Here is a 13769-nt window from a genome sequence, read left to right on the forward strand (position 1 = left end):
GAGGACATTTTGTAAAAGCACAAATCTTTATACACAGAAAAAATGTGAAATTTAACTTAAAAATTCACTTTGTATAGTTGAAATTTTTATGATGAAAATGTTTATCATTTACTTTGCTTCCATTTTAGGGGAGAGAGATGCTTCATTTTTCTTCTTAGAGCAGTTAGGAATTTATGACCAGGACTAACAAAAGTAGTATCTCTTGCCCTTTGTTTTTGTGTAGATTGCCTAAACCTGGGTTGAGTGGTTATGTGCCATATGTCCTCTCTTGATACAATGTGAGAACATGAGGAAATATGGATTTCACATGCCTGGATTTTTACATCTAGGATGAGGCTCGAGCTCATAATAGCCTTGACTGAAATCATATTATATTTTAATTTTATTATGTTATTAATTTTGTTTGGGAGGGAAATACTATTTTTTAATATTGAAGCATTTTTGTAGAAGGTAAAGAAATGATGAGTATAGAGCAGGCAGGAGTGCTGATTAAGTCTTAACACACATCGAATGTGCTAGAGAAAAACAAGACTGTGGTATGTTTTCCTGAATATACATTTTTTTCCTCTTGCTTTCCATTACCTAAGCTGTCTTTCTCCCCAAAGGGGCACCACTGAGGCTGTTGGACACACTGAGTTGACAAAGATGTAATGCAGTCACTTAAACCTAATATGAACACTGTCACTAGTGAATACCAGTGGGGAGCAGAGGGGACAGAGACAAGAAGGACAAAAAAGGTCTACTAAGCAAAAGAAAAAAAATGAGCAATTTGACATTTCTATGTATCTACATACACAGTGCAGGTGTTAAGTGTTTAATACTAATCAACAGTTTTCAAAAGTACTTTAAAAATTTTTGATGTCTGCTGGTTAGAATGGCCATCATAAACAGATCCACAAACAACAGGTGCTGGCGAGGCTGTGGAGTAAAGGGCACATCGTGGAAAGCACTGTGGAATTTCCTCAAAAAGCTGAAAATGGAGCTGCCTTTTGATCCAGTGATTCCCCTGCTGGGACTATACCCTAAGAACACCAAAACGCCAATTAAAAAGAACCTATGCACCCCAATGTTCATAGCAGCACCATTTACAATAGCCAAATGTTGGAAGCAGCCTAAATGCCCATCAGTAGATGATTGGATCAAAAAATGATGGTACATTTACACAATGGAATACTACGCAGCAGAAAGAAAAAAAGAACTACTACACTGCATGACAGCATGGATGGAACTGGAGAGCATTATGCTAAGCAAAATAAGCCAGGGGGTGAAAGACAAATACCCTATGATCTCACCTATAAGCAGAACCTAACCAACAAAATAAAGATGCAAGGAAAATAAAACCAGCAACACTGAAAGGAAAAGAAACCAACAGAGACAAGAGGGAAGGAGGGAGGGATGGGGGGGAAGGAAGGGAAGGGGCAAGTCAAGGAACATATAGCAAGGACTCATGGACAAAGCCAAAGTGGGGAAGGATTGAGGGAGGGAGAAGGGGGAGGGGGCAGGGGAAAGTGGCCGGGGGAAGATGGAGACAAATGTATTTGAAAAAATAAATTAATTAATTAAAAGTGTGAAAAAAAGAAAAAAGAATATATAAAGCAAATAAAGAGTCCCTAAAAGAATAAAAAAAATAAAATAGTTGGATCAAATTTAAAAAAAATTTTGATGTCTGAAATGTTAATTCCAGATTTAATATTTCGCATATATTTATAAACATAATTTACACTATATTTGTCAAGTGTGCTATTTTCTGCTTCAAAAGTCAGGAGCTTCTAGGCAAGATGGCAGTGAAGATAAATGTGGTACTTGCCTCCTCCCACAACCACATCACAATTACAGCTAAACTACAGAATGGCCCATCATTCAGAAACCCTTGAAATCTGGCTGACTGGAAGTTGTAACTAGGGAATTACAGAAGAAGGTACATCAACACTGGCAGGAAGGACAGAGACACAGAGTAGGCTGGTCCCACTTCCACCACCCCATCCCAAGGTTAGAGTGCCAAGGAGATTGTGGCAGATAAAAATTGGGAGGCATATCTCAGCTGCAGAGATCACCCAAGAGGAGTGAGGGGTCCCAGCCCCAAACCACGCCCCCCCATTCCAAGGTTAGAGTGCCAAAGAGAAAAGTCCCCATAATTTCTGGCTGTGAAAACTAGCAGAGATTAAGTCTGAGGGAGATGGAATCTCAGGCAGTTCCTCTTAAAGGGCTTGTGCATGGATTTACTCAGACTCACTCTCCCTGAGCTGCAGCTCTGGGATAGCAGCTTGAAAGTCACCGGAGACATGCAAGGAGGAACTGAATTGTCTGGCAACAGAGCAAGAGCTGGGGGACAGATTTCTCTCAGACAGAAGTGCTAGCAGAGGCCATTGTTCCTTTGATGAGCCATTCTCTTGCCAGCAGGTGTAATAATGTATGAGTAACCATACTGTTTGCCTGTCTGGATTTTCCCTGAAACCCTACTCCATCCAAATTTCAGGCTCACTCAATCTGTTTCCAGTGGTTTTTCTGTACAAATGGCCTGTTTTGGCTCATGCTTCCAATTTTACTAAGATCTCTCAAACAAGCAGCATCTGGCCTCAGTATGCCCTGTACCTCTCACAAAGTAGTCCTCTCTCTGGCATTGGCAGTAGCTGACTTTGGTTCACAGCTTGACCTTACATGGGCACCTCCAAGCCCAACACAAAAAACAGCCATCTGCAGACCACTCTGTAGCTCATGCTGGATGGCTCTGGGTAAAATATAAGTGATCGCTGACCTTGGCCTGCACCTCCCAAGAGGCCCCAGAGCCAAGGCACTCAGTGGATAGCTTCAGACCACATAGAAACATCACCACACAACCACTTCTACAACACACTCGAGAGGCTGATTCAGCAGTCACCAGGGCCCCAGTGAAGTAAGTCCTGCTCTGTGGAGTAGGCTCCTGCACAGGTGATCCTCCATGGTGGTTAGAGGTTTATGGTCAGTAGCCACAGTTAGTCCTTGCAGCTGATCAGTCTGGTGGTAAATCTCTCCTATTGATGTGCCAATAGCAATCATGACTCAACTATAAGAGGTGGGTGTACACAGCTCATACAGGGGGAGCACACCCATAGTGGGTACACCTAGAGTGCCCAGTTTGAGTGACTGGGGAGGCTGTGCCACTAGACGCTACACAACACCTACTATATTAGGCCATTTTTCCAAGTCTGAGAGAAAAAGCAGCTCTACTTAATATATAAAAACAAACACAAGAAGGCTGCCAAAGAAGACAAAGAAATATGTCCCAAATGAAAGAACAGAACTCCAGAAAAATAACAAAACAAAATAGAGACAGGCAATCTACTAGATACAGAGTTCAAAACACTGGTTATAAGGATGCTCAATAAACTCAGTGAGAAACTCAGTAGCATAAAAAAAAACAGTCAGAAATGTACTGAAATGAAGAATGATTTATGAGGAATCAACAGTAGAGTAGATGATACTGAGAATCAAATCAGCGAATTGGAATATAAGGAAGTAAAAAACACCCAATGTGTTTTTTGAACAGCAAAAGGAAAAAAAATCCAACAACTAAGGAGCTGTTAGGACAACTTCAAGCATACCAACATTTGCATCATGGGACAGCTAGAAGGAGAAGAAAGCACAAGAAGTTGAAAACCCAGTAGAAAAAATAATGACAGAAAAATTCCCTAACTTGCTGAAGGAAATAGGCATACTAGTCTAGGAAACATAGAGATTCCCAAACAAGATGAACCCAAAGAGGCCCACACCAAGACACATTATAATTAAAATACAAGGCTTAAAGCCAAAGAGAGAATCTTACAAGCAATGTGAAAAGCAGCTAGTTACCTACAAGGGAGCCCCGATAAGACTGTCAGCTGATTTCTCAAAGGAAATTTTGGAGGCTGGAACTGATTGGCAAGAAATATTCAATGTGATGGAAACCAAGGACCTACAAACAAGATTAATTTATCCAGCAAAGCTATCATTTATAATTGAAGAAGAGATAAAGAGCTTCCCAGGCAAGAAAAAGCTAAAGAAGTTCATCACCGCCAAACCAGTATTAGATGAGATGTAAAAGGATTTTTTTAAAAGGAAGGAAAAAAGATAAAAAATATGAATAAGAAAATGGCAATAAATACTTATCTATCAAAAACTGAAATCTAAAAAACAAAATAAATGAACAAGTAGAACAGAAACAGACTCATAAATATAGAGAATGATTTGACAGTTGCTAGATGGGGAGGGAGTTAGAGGGATGGGGTAAAAAAGGTAAAGGGGTGAAGAATTACAAATTAGTTGTTTCAGAATAGTCATGGGGATGTAAATAGTCATGGGTATGTTATCTTGAGCTTCTCAGAAATAGTCTTCTCTGAGCACAAGTCCCAACTATCTGAACCCTTAGTTAGCTCACTCTTTCTTCTTCATGTTTTTCACTGTGATGCCACTCACTCTAGGAAATATTCCCTGAAGTTCCAAATGTGGGTTCCAGACTACCAGCACATTACATTAGTGCCTACGCTTCTCCTCTCTGAGCTCTTAGCACACTGCATTATAATGATTTATCCATGTATCTTGATTCTCTGATAAACACAGGAAAGTGATAGTTATGAGTATGAGCTTTGAAATAAAACAGTTTGTAGTACATACTATATGCCAAGCATTATTCTGAGTGCTTTACATACACTAATGAATCTAGTCTTATAACAATTCTATGGGAGTCTGGATCAGAGGAAGACCATCTTTCCCAAGGTTACACAGCCAATGAGAAGCTGATGTAGAAGTGGAACCCTGGCAGTTGTTTCCAGGGGCCATGCTCTTTACCATAATAAGGTGTTGCCCCTTAAATTAGAGTCTTGGATTTTAAAACAAGATCAGTCACTTACTGGCCATTTAACCTGAGGTAATTTACTCTATGTGAACATCAGTTTTTTTTTAATGTGAAAAATAGAAATAAATAACTATATTTAGTTGAAGGAGTTTAGAGGATTCAATGACATAATGCATCTAGTAGATAGTAGATAATTCACTCGGCATAGTACTTGACATATACTAAATGCTCAATAATTATCTGCTGCCATTGCATCCTTATTCTCCTCCTCCTCTCTTTCTGTCTTCCTTTTTCTTCTTACTTTTCAAAATAATGTTTGCAGTTCTGAACATACAATGGACATATAATAGATATCAATAAACATCTCCTGAATGAAGGAATAAAGGAATGATTGAGTGAAATAGCAGGTAAGTTTTCTTTGAGACAGATTTGCATCAGTCTTCAATGTATCTTAGCCATATATTTTCCTCTTCACAGACTGAGGGAAGCTGGCTGTGATATGTGCAACACTGGATGGGGTTGTCCTGTTGGGCAGTTGTACCTCTTCTCTCATAGCAGCATGCTCTGCTGAAGAACAGAACCTTCCTAGATGAACAATGTGTACCTTGGTTAAAAGCGGATGAGTAGCCAGGCTCTTCTGCTAGAACCACAAAGTTGGAGCTCAAGGTCCTTTTACAAGAGCTTCTATAATGTCAATAATACCAAGAAGTATTATATAGCCCTGAATTCCAAATTATCAAGTATTTGAAAGTTTTCAAATAATCTCAAAAATTTATATTAAATTGACACTATGGGTATATCAAAGTTTTACTAAGTTAAATGAATATAAGCATCCTGCAAGGTCATTACTATTGCATTATGTTATTGAATATTAATTTAAATAATAACAATGAAAATGGTTACTGTGATAATTGCTTACATTTATGCCCAGTCTTTATTCTTTTGGAGTGTATAGCTCTAAAATAGTGTCAACATTTTTAAGATGCCAGATTTTACCATGATGAGCAGACATTCTTTGCTTAATGTACCCAAAGATAAAACATAAGTGAGAAACCAACACCAACTTCAGTTTACGCATTCCTGAATCAAATACCTCAGTGAAGGAAAGTGAGAAAATTCCAGATCTTCTCTTTCTCAGCAAGCACTGCTATATTTTTTTCTAGAATTAGTTATTAGGGACAAGTCTTACATAGAAGGAATTTTTTATAAAGAGAATTTCACTGCTGTACATTCTGTACTGCTCCAAAGGGAATTCACAAATCTTGTTTCATTCTGTAATCAAGAGACATGGTATGTTTGTCATTCTGCCTGTGTTTGTGTGTCCCTGTGTAGGCTGGAAATATGCCCAGGTACAGAGGTGAGCAGCATAGCACACACACTGGAGAGGCATGGGGAGTCAGGTGAACTTGGTTGGTCTCAACCGGGATTTTGTTATTCCTCCTTGTGCCTTAGTTCCCTGTATTTCCCCTCTTTCTGATATGGCTAATGGTGGTGGTGTGGTTTGGGAAAATATGCAGTTCTTGACTCTCACCTTTGGCTTCTTAATCCTAAATCGCAACTAAAAAATATCCAAATGTCTGTGGGGCCATGGGTATTTTACAAGAGTTCCTCTCCAGATAGTTTTCATTGTTCAAGTAGAACATTCAGAAACCTAGGAGAAGACCCACCCTCAGCACTAAGTGTATTGTAGTGTTAATGGGGGGAAAAAGTGAATTTGCTGTTTCAATTCAGTTCTCTGGCATTTTATATTTCTCTGTTCCTTTCAGAAGAGTTTACTTGCCTTGATCAGATTTGGCATATAACTAAATTAATGTGAGATTTACCTTAAATCTCAGTTAATCTTTGATTTTTGGTCTCCATTCAGTGCCTTGAAAAATGAAGGCAATAAACTTCTGTAAAAAAAGAAAAGTCAGTGGAATTTAGTCTCAAACTAACTGAGTTCATGGAAATTCCTGTCTTTTACCCTCAGAGGATTCTAGAATAAATATCTCTGCCATTATGAAGTTCTTACATATTTTCCAGAAATCTATATCATTAGCTAATGAAAGTTAAGCAATTTTCAAAGTCTTTACAAATATATGATTTAAAATATTTAGCTTTTTATTTTCATAAAAATAAAATTTAGTTCGTTAAAATTAGATAAATAAACTACAACTGATGACTTAATTATTGAGGGTTCATGTCACCATGGGCCAGGCCTGTGCTAAGTTTCACAATATACTTTAAAAAATTAAGTACCGAAAAAATAATAAGGTTGAAGTTGAAAACACTATCTCAAAGACTTACTCTAGAAAGTAGTTAGTTACAAAATGCACAATTTTATTGTTCTGTTGTTAAAACCAGTTGTTTACAAAAGGAAAAATTTCTAAAACTGAACCTGTATCGAGGAGGCGAAGCCATTTACAGAATGAAACCTCTGTTGTATTAAGGTATGTGCAAAATATCTGTTAATGAGAAATAATATTTAAGAGAAAATGCTAGCAAATGAATAAAAACGAAATAACTTTAAACAAACTAATTAAAATAATACTGCATCTGTTACTGAATGCATATAGTGTGTCTGAGCCTGGAAACCTGAGCTCTGGGCAATATGCAGCAACAACAGATGTGGCTCCTGAGCAAGCAGGGATATGACTGGAAAGTGAGCAAAGGTCAGACCTCCGGCGAAGTCTTGTACATAGAAAGGGTTTCTAGAAGCAATCCTCTTCCTCCCTGACAGACACACACATACACACATGAGACACATACACAGGACACACACATACTTTTTTCTTTTCCTTTTATGACTTTAAAGTATTTGGGGACCTTTAATGTCAAGTTTCTATTAATTACTATCTTCTGTTATCCCTCTCTTAATTCATATCCTTCCATTAAGGGTTTATGTATTTATGTCCTTTTAATTTGGGACTTGCTTTAAGCTGTAACTTAACCTTTCTCTTTCTGTAAATTCTATCCTGGTGGTCCCAGGGTTTTAGTGTTGCAAGGGATCATTAAGTCATCTACACCAACAACCTCCTTGGTGAGGGATTCCTGGCTCACTCTATCCCTAAAGAAGGATGTTAAGATTGCTTTGCTGCTTAGAGAGTGGGAACGCCCTCCACTGCAGGCCTACCCAAATCACTGCTGGGGAGTCCTCATGGTGTGTGTCTACCTCTCCCATTTCATCTCTACTCCTATTAGTCTCTTTGCAGCTATTAAGTGGTTTATAAGGTAATATTTTTCATTATATCGTTGACCATGCTCCTTTCTTTCTCCACTCTCCTTCCCGTTCATTTTTTTTACCACTCCTTAACATGATTTTAAAAACATAATACTATAAAATTATGTATTTCTACCAGGCGCTCTTGCCAATTTGGCTAAAAGTACATGCCACTTTAAATATAGACAACCTCCACTGACTACGTGAGCACAGGCATATACATATCACACACCACGCTATACACATACTGCACACACCACACAACACCACACACACACCACACCATACCACACATACCACACTACACTCTGTAACCTAAGCTATATATGTGAAGCAGGTAGCCTAGCATAAACTAACTTTTATTTAGAATTCACAACTTTGATTAGATTAACCTGTAAACTCATTAGATCACCCTTGTATGTCATAAGGTTTGTGTAACCATATCCTACAATTTGCTAAGAATTTAATAGAAGGGCTTAATTAGCTAAACTTTCTCCCATACGTATGCCATCCTTGACATTGATGAACTGTCTTTTCAGGGAGAAGCCCAGGATGATTTGCAGATCCAGGGGACTAATCTGACTAATCTGGTCCAAACTGTCCAAGGCTGACCAAAGCAGCCCGGAGGACTCTATACTGACCTCTTCGTGAACTATTCCGAGTATACCCTCATTATAATACTAAAATCTCCTTGGGAGGGAGGAGAGATTTTCTGCCATATTAGAACATGCAACACATGTATGGCCATGTTTTCTAACTGTGCATGAACTAGAATGTCTCCAGCTATAGATGTTGTGTTGGTGAAGCTCACCTCAATGTTTATGTATGATTTTCTTGAATAAAGATGAATCAAATCCTTTGTTCAGGGGCACACCACCCCTGTCTTTGCCTACTGGATAGCTATAAATATATTCCTTCTTGTGAAATTTTCTTGGAGTTGTCTTTGGGCTGCCAACTACTGCATAACTGGATCCGGTTCCATTCAGTTCGGTAACAACACACACACACACACACACACACACACACACAATCAGTTTCCTACTCAGTAGCATCCAAGTCTGATCCACTGTCCTTTATCTTTGTTCAAGGAAAGGATCTTTGACCTTTTCACATATATCTTGTATTTTTAACATTTGCAAAGAAATAACGAGAGTGTTTTACATGTAGAATTCTGAGTCTTAATTACCCTTACAGAGATGAATATGCTTAAACCCCTAATATCAGTCCTGTGAGGAAAGAGAAGTCATCCTTCACTTCCGTACCTCGTAGAGGCCTGGGGTTCAGTGCTCTGATTTCTTCTGAACCCTTATCATTACTCACCAGGGCAGAAAAGTTAAGAGAAGTTGCAAAATGGTAGCTTACCAGGTGGTTCTGGCCCTATATGTATGATGAATAGCCTACTCAGAGATTTAAAGATAGTTTAACTAGTGGCTAACATTTACAAATGAAGACATTTTACTTAACAATCTGGGTTGTTGGATCTCTCAAACAAGTAGAAGCCCTTACAACCTCTGGCCACCTTCCTTCTTGGGAACACTTGCTAGGAGCTGCTGGGCAGCCCCTTCTTTCTGGGATACACTCTGTTTTTAGCAGTCTCAGCAATTCACTCTCAGTCACATTCATCCCATGACATTCTGTTGCCTTGAACCCTAGAGGCATGTACGTTTTTCCTCAACCTTGGTCTTAGCTGATATTGCTCAGTGAATTGAGTGCGGGCCTGAGAACCAAAAGGTCACTGGTTCCATTCCCAGTCAGGGCACATGCCTGGGTTGAGGGCCAGTCCTTCGTAGGGGCATATGAAAAGCAACCACACATTGATCTTCCTCTTCCTCTCTTTCTCCCTCCCTTCCCCATTCTCTAAAAAGACATTTTAAAGCTGGGTGAGAGAAACAAACAAAACTTTAAGTGAAGTCATAGGTTCTGGTAGGTATTGATAGTGAAGACTTGGGAAACAAGGTTTCAAATAAAATCAAAGCACCTCCCAGGGCCAGCAGAGGTGGAATGATTCTAGTTGCCCTGAGATGCTGGAGACCAGCTTGGCATCCCCACCCAGCCGAGGTCTGGGCTCTAGGTGGTTCTGTGTGACCATATCCCTCATCTGAATGGAGCCTGCCAAGTGTGTGTATGCATGCAGGACAGGGTCCCTAGGATTGATCCATATGGGTTTGAAAAGCTTAAAGGTTTTGATTGTACAGCTTATGTGATTTTTCTTTTCCACCTACCTGGTGATACTCACTAGAAGAGCAATAAAATGGTCTAGACTTCTAAAGGGAAGTAGTACTGTCCAGAAAAGCAGGACAGTGAAGCGCTATGTCTGGAAAAGCGTTCTATTCAAACATAGAGCCTGCATCTGAATAGGGGTGAGTGGAGGCCAGCCCCACATAGAGAGGAACCTTTGCAATTACCACTAGCTTCTCCAGGGAGAGAAGAGGCCATCTGGACAGATATGAACAGGACCTTCCTGGACAATGTAAAAATTCCTGAAGAGTGCAGATCCTTTTTTAAAGAAGCTCCTGTAAACATGCTATTGGCCTACAGGCACCACAACCAAAGTGTGAGGTACTGCCAGGGAATGAATTTTACAGCAGGATGTATGGTTCTTATCACAAAGAATGAAGAAGAATCCTTTTGGCTATTAGATGCTCTTGTTGGAAGAATACTACCTAATTACTACAGCCCCGAGATGCTGGACCTGAAGGTGAACCAGGAGGTCCTGGGAGAGCTGGTGAGGACCTAGGTGTCAACAATGGTGGCCCTGATTGTCAGGCACAGCATCCTGTGGACTCTGGCGGACTCTGGCCTTCTCCACTGGTTCACCTGCCTGTTTGTGGACATCCTGCCCATGGAGACAGTACTTAGAACCTGGAACTGTTTGTTCAGTGAAGGCTCAAATATTATCTTCTGGGTGGCTCTGACACTAATTAAGTAACATCAGGTTTTTATTTGGGAAGCCACCACGCAGCCATTTGTGAAAAGTTCAGGATCACCAAAGGGAGTTTTGTGACTGAATGTCACACCTTTGTGCAGAAAACACTCTCAGATCCTAGAAGCTTGCCCAAGACCAAATCCCCAGTCTCAGAGCTGCAGCGCTGAGCTGCTGGTACAGGGGTGACATTGACCTTCTCCTCTCTGCACTGACCACGAGGCTTCATTTTCAGAGTTGACCAATTTTTACTTCTTTTCTTTTTAGCCGTGTAAATATTTGATATCTCTACACTTTAGTGGTGACTTTTTTTAAAAAAGCGATTTAAATTCATGTCATTCTGTAACTGATAAGCTATGAAGTCAAATTTCTAAAGATATATTTTTACCTGAGTCAATAACATATAAAATGTGAGAGATGTGCATTTTTATTTAATCAACACCTTAAAAAAAAAGAGAGAGAGAGAGAATTAAAGAACAAGTTGAACATCTTGTTCAATTTACCCCCTACTGGGGTAAATTCCTGGCAAATAGCCTATTAACTAAAATTGCTAAAAAAACAAAGATAGAAAATTGGGGGCAACAAAATGTGAAGGGGAGACTGCTTTGTGCTCTCCCCAAGGCTCAGTTTCTTCCTCTTTAGGGTACTGACCAGACTGCTTATCTCAGCCTTACCTGCCCATGGATGTGTCCACATGACCCTTGGGCAGAATGTAGAGTGCCACCTACAGGCTGGATCCAGAAAAGCTTCCATGCAAGTTTATATGTTCTTAGCGTCACCCCCAACCAAAAGAGGAGGACATCAAGGACCTAGAAGAGAATGGAAGATGGAAGGAGTCTGTAAAACATCCCCAGGCCCATTCTGCCCTCCCCCTGACTACCAGATCCCTCTCCACATTGACCTGTGACTTGTGTGGGACATAAGCATTTGTACTCCATTGAAATGCTTATGGGGGGGGGGGGGGGTTGGTATTTGTCCAATATTTAGCCTGCTCCTGATAATACTGACAGCTCTGGAAAGCCAACTAGGAAATGGATGGAGTTAATGTTCCTGAAGATAGTAATGACTGCTAATAAGCATGTCTGTGCCAGAGAATGGGTAAGGATCTGAATAAGAGTGCTTAGTCTTTAATGGGCTAGAAGCCTACTGCTTCCAGGTTCAGGCTCCCTGCTGAAGAACAGGTGAAAAGTTGCGGATGTATTTGAGAAATCTTTTACACAAAATTGCTCAATGTGGTTGTGCTTTTCTTGCCCAAGAGGAGAGGAACACATAAAGGGAAAGCCCATCTGTTTGGGGACCACTAATGTGCCTCTAGGCTCCTGGGTAACACATACCTGAAGATGGGGGTAGAGACTATCCTGAGGAGACCTAATTCAGCTTTAGAATAACATCTGAAATCCACAGCCCCCTAGAGGGATACACAAGAGTTCCAAGTAAGAACTCTTTATTAGTTCAGTACTATTAAAATGACTGGAGTTTTAAACTCCTGGTTTATATTAGCCTTAAACTAGAAATGCATTGTTCAAACCACAAATTTCCTCTTTTCTGTAGTGTATAGACAATATAGTGAGGATTTCTAAGGACTCAGCAATTTGTTGAGATAATTAGAAATAAATGAAGAGATGGCATACTAAGTAGCTTGTTACTTTGGACTTTCTTTTTGCTCTACTTGTTATGGGTTGTTTGTAACAGCAATTTAATATAGAACATTTTAATGTTAATGATTTTATTTCCTGGGGACTTGCCCAAAATGAGAAAGTTGTTTCCTAAGAGGTTCCAGCTCACAAAATGAGACTTGACATTGTAGGGAATTGAGCCTTGTAAGCATGGTGAATTTTGGTCTTAAAGGCTGAATGCATTACAGAATGACAAAAGCCCAGTGTCTAATTCCATCCCATGGCTCAAAGCCACAGAGGAGTGTAGACCTCAATGTTTTTGAAGGAAGTCCTTTGGGTAATTTATTTTAGTGTGTATGGAATATCAAAACAAAGACATATATGAGAAAGTTAATGAAGGAGGAATAATTAATCAAGGCCAAAGAAAGAGGTTTTGCATATGGTTAGTATAATCACTTCATAAGGGTTGCTGTAGTCAAATAAAATTTGGCTCTGAGCTTCTGGCAGTGAAAACAACGTGGACATGGCATGCTGTAAAATCATGCTCTCGGTCAATGGGGACTGAGTCTTCACTGGACTCAAATTCTTAAACAAAAGTGTTACTCTGTAGATATGTGAATGAGCTTCTGAGAGCCAACAACTTTCCCATGTCCCCTGCAAACATAGCTTCATGCATATTTTAAGTTTTTCATTGTCTGCAAAACCAGTTTCTCTGGTTATCTCAGATTAAAGCAAATGAGCTGAAAGTTAGCAAGGATAAATTGCAGAATGTACTGTTACCTAAAATTATTCTTTTCTCCTTGGCTTACCTTTCATTAGTATGTTTGATCATTTGTTTATTTATCAGATGCTTCATTGAGAACATGCCTTGTGCCCCAATGAATTGGGAGGCCCTTGTGAGGGAGAAGGAAAGGAAAAAGCAACAATTTATGAGCCAGTTTTCTAGGTCCAGGTTACTAGGCACAAGTCCAAGCACAGATGAGGGTAAATGTTCATTTATAAGGACATGACACGGGGGGCTGATGGTGCAGATCAAACCAAAGAGCATCCTATTGCCAGTTTGCCAGTCTCTGCAGATTCTCTGTGGGGAAGGATAGAATCCAAACATGATAAAATAAGATGTAGAGCCAACAGGCAGGGCAAATGGGGCATGTGCCTTGCAGAGGTGATGAGGGAAGGATTGGATATGGGCAGATGAGACTAGCTACCAACAAACTGAAG

At 39.8% G+C, this 13769-nt stretch overlaps 1 pseudogene; it reads left to right on the top strand.

The window, feature by feature from the left end:
• The first annotated feature begins 10111 nt into the window (after window positions 1-10111).
• On the top strand, window positions 10112-11102 carry LOC129081734 (growth hormone-regulated TBC protein 1-like; annotated as a pseudogene).
• The last annotated feature ends 2667 nt before the right edge of the window (window positions 11103-13769 follow it).

Source organism: Pteronotus mesoamericanus, unplaced genomic scaffold (assembly GCF_021234165.1).
Source record: "Pteronotus mesoamericanus isolate MK-2021 breed Mesoamerican mustached bat unplaced genomic scaffold, CSHL_Meso_final scaffold_118, whole genome shotgun sequence".
Lineage (NCBI taxonomy): Eukaryota > Metazoa > Chordata > Mammalia > Chiroptera > Mormoopidae > Pteronotus > Pteronotus mesoamericanus.